Source organism: Rutidosis leptorrhynchoides, chromosome 5 (assembly GCF_046630445.1).
Source record: "Rutidosis leptorrhynchoides isolate AG116_Rl617_1_P2 chromosome 5, CSIRO_AGI_Rlap_v1, whole genome shotgun sequence".
NCBI classification, from domain to species: domain Eukaryota; kingdom Viridiplantae; phylum Streptophyta; class Magnoliopsida; order Asterales; family Asteraceae; genus Rutidosis; species Rutidosis leptorrhynchoides.
The window spans coordinates 1,483,760-1,488,031 of NC_092337.1; positions in this window are offsets into that span (position 1 = coordinate 1,483,760).

Consider the following 4,272-nt stretch of genomic DNA (forward strand, 5'->3'; position numbering starts at 1 on the left):
CTACGACGGCGTAAATCCGGTTTTACGGTGTTTTTCGTGTTTTCAGGATTTAAATCATTAAGTTAGCATATCATATAGATATAGAACATGTGTTTAGTTGATTTTAAAAGTCAAGTTAGAAGAATTAACTTTTGTTTACGAACAAGTTTAGAATTAACTAAACTATGTTCTAGTGATTACAAGTTTAAACCTTCGAATAAGATAGCTTTATATGTATGAATCGAATGATGTTATGAACATCATTACTACCTCAAGTTTTCTGGATAAAGCTACTGGAAATGAGAAAAATGGATCTAGCTTCAAAGGATCCTTGGATGGCTTGAAAGTTCTTGAAGCAGAATCATGACAGGAAAACAGTTCAAGAAAGATTTTCACTCGAAATAAGATTGTTATAGTTATAGAAATTGAATCAAAGTTTGAATATGAGTATTACCTTGTATTAGAAAGATATCTTACTGTAAATAAGAAAGATTTCTTGAGGTTGGATGATCACTCTACAAGATTGGAAGTAAGCTAGCAAACTTAGAAGTATTCTTGATTTTATGAAACTAGAACTTGTAGAATTTATGAAGAACACTTAGAACTTGAAGATAGAACTTGAGAGAGATCAATTAGATGAAGAAAATTTAAGAATGAAAGTGTTTGTAGCTGTTTTTGGTCGTGGGTGTATGGATTAGATATAAAGGATATGTAATTTTGTTTTCATGTAAATAAGTCATGAATGATTACTCATATTTTTGTAATTTTGTGAGATATTTCATGCTAGTTGCCAAATGATGGTTCCCACATGTGTTAGGTGACTCATATGGGCTACTAAGAGCTGATCATTGGAGTGTATATACCAATAGTACATACATCTAAAAGCTGTGTATTGTACGAGTACGAATACGGGTGCATACGAGTAGAATTGTTGATGAAACTGAACGAGGATGTAACTGTAAGCATTTTTGTTAAGTAGAAGTATTTTGATAAGTGTATTGAAGTCTTTCAAAAGTGTATGAATACATATTAAAACACTACATGTATATACATTTTAACTGAGTCGTTAAGTCATCGTTAGCCGTTACATGTAAGTGTTGTTTTGAAACCTTTAGGTTAACGATCTTGTTAAATGTTGTTAACCCAATGTTTATAATATCAAATGAGATTTTAAATTATTATATTATCATGATATTATGATGTACGAATATCTCTTAATATGATATATATACATTAAATGTCGTTACAACGATAATCGTTACATATATGTCTCGTTTCAAAATCATTAAGTTAGTAGTCTTGTTTTTACATATGTAGTTCATTATTAATATACTTAATGATATATTTACTTATCATAATATCATGTTAACTATATATATATCCATATATATGTCATCATATAGTTTTTACAAGTTTTAACGTTCATGAATCACCGGTCAACTTGGGTGGTCAATTGTCTATATGAAACCTATTTCAATTAATCAAGTCTTAACAAGTTTGATTGCTTAATATGTTGGAAACACTTAATCATGTAAATAACAATTTCATTTAATATATATATAAAAATAGAAAAGTTCGGGTCACTATAGTACCTACCAGTTAAATAAATTTCGTCCCGAAATTTTAAGCAGTTGGAGGTGTTGACGTATCTTCTGGAAATAAATGTGGGTATTTCTTCTTCATCTGATCTTCTCGTTCCCAGGTGAACTTGGGTCCTCTACGAGCATTCCATCGAACCATAACAATTGGTATCTTATTTTGCTTAAGTCTTTTAACCTCACGATCCATTATTTCGACGGGTTCTTCGATAAATTGAAGTTTTTCGTTGATTTGAATTTCATCTAACGGAATAGTGAGATCTTCTTTAGCAAAACATTTCTTCAAATTCGAGACCTGGAAAGTGTTATGTACAGCCGCGAGTTGTTGAGGTAACTCAAGTCGGTAAGCTACTGGTCCGACACGATCAATAATCTTGAATGGTCCGATATACCTTGGATTTAATTTTCCTCATTTACCAAATCGAACAACACCTTTCCAAGGTGCAACTTCAAGCATGACCATCTCTCCAATTTCAAATTCTATATCTTTTCTTTTAATGTCAGTGTCGACTTTGGGCGGTTTCAACCGTTGTTGAATTTGGATGATCTTCTCTGTAGTTTCTTGTATTATCTCCGGACCCGTAATCTGTCTATCCCCCACTTCACTCCAACAAATCGGAGACCTGCACTTTCTACCATAAAGTGCTTCAAACGGTGCCATCTCAATGCTTGAATGGTAGCTGTTGTTGTAGGAAAATTCTGCTAACGGTAGATGTCGATCCCAACCATTTTCGAAATCAATAACACATGCTCGTAGCATGTCTTCAAGCGTTTGTATCGTCCTTTCGCTCTGCCCATCAGTTTGTGGATGATAGGCAGTACTCATGTCTAGACGAGTTCCTAATGCTTGCTGTAATGTCTGCCAGAATCTTGAAATAAATCTGCCATCCCTATCAGAGATAATAGAGATTGGTATTCCATGTCTGGAGACTACTTCCTTCAAATACAGTCGTGCTAACTTCTCCATCTTGTCATCTTCTCTTATTGGCAGAAAGTGTGCTGATTTGGTGAGACGATCAACTATTACCCAAATAATATCAAAACCACTTGCAGTCCTTGGCAATTTAGTGATTAAATCCATGGTAATGTTTTCCCATTTCCATTCCGGGATTTCGGGTTGTTGAAGTAGACCTGATGGTTTCTGATGCTCAGCTTTGACCTTAGAACACATCAAACATTCTCCTACATATTTAGCAACATCGGCTTTCATACCCGGCCACCAAAAATGTTTCTTGAGATCCTTGTACATCTTCCCCTTTCCAGGATGTATTGAGTATCTGGTTTTATGAGCTTCTCTAAGTACCATTTCTCTCATATCTCCAAATTTTGGTACCCAAATCCTTTCAGCCCTATACCGGGTTCCGTCTTCCCGAATATTAAGATGCTTCTCCGATCCTTTGGGTATTTATTTCATCCTTTAAATTTCCCTCTTTTAAAACTCCTTATTGCACCTCCTTTATTTGAGTAGTAAGGTTATTGTGAATCATTATATTCATAGATTTTACTCGAATGGGTTCTCTGTCCTTCCTGCTCAAGGCGTCGCCTACCACATTTGCCTTCCCCGGGTGGTAACGAATCTCAAAGTCGTAATCATTCAACAATTCAATCCACCTACGCTGCCTCATATTCAGTTGTTTCTAATTAAATATGTGTTGAAGACTTTTGTGATCGGTATATATAATACTTTTGACCCCATATAAGTAGTGCCTCCAAGTCTTTAATGCAAAAACAACCGCGCCTAATTCCAAATCATGCGTCGTATAATTTTGTTCGTGAATCTTCAATTGTCTAGATGCATAAGCAATCACCTTCGTTCATTGCATTAATACACAACCGAGACCTTGCTTTGATGCGTTACAATAAATCACAAAATCATCATTCCCTTCAGACAATAACAATATAGGTGTCGTAGTTAGATTTTTCTTCAATAACTGAAACGCTTTCTCTTGTTCATCCTTCCATTCAAATTTTTTCCCTTTATGCGTTAATGCAGTCAAGGGTTTTGCTATTCTGGAAAAGTCTTGGATGAACCTTCTGTAGTAACCAGCTAGTTCTAAAAACTGGCGTATGTGTTTCGGAGTTTTCGGGGTTTTCCACTTTTCAACAGTTTCTATCTTTGCCGGATCCACCTTAATACCTTCTTTGTTCACTATGTGACCGAGGAGTTGAACTTCTTCCAACCAAAATGCACACTTTGAAAACTTACCGTACAATTCTTCCTTCCTCAATACTTCTAACACCTTTCTCAAATGTTCACAGTGTTCTTGGTCATTCTTTGAGTAAATAAGTATGTCATCAATGAAAACAATGACAAACTTGTCAAGGTATGGTCCACACACTCGGTTCATAAGGTCCATGAACACAGCTGGTGCATTAGTTAAACCAAACGGCATGACCATAAAATCGTAATGACCGTAACGTGTTCTGAAAGCAGTCTTTGGAATATCATCTTCTTTCACCCGCATTTGATGATACCCGGAACGTAAGTCAATCTTTGAATAAACAGACGAGCCTTGTAGTTGACCAACTCTCGGTAGTTGATACACAGCCTGAATGTACCATCTTTCTTCTTGATAAACAAAATAGGAGATCCCCACGGTGATGTGCTTGGTCGAATGAAACTACGCTCTAAAAGTTCTTATAATTGGCTTTGCAGTTCTTTCATCTCGCTGGGTGCGAGTCTATAAGGAGCACG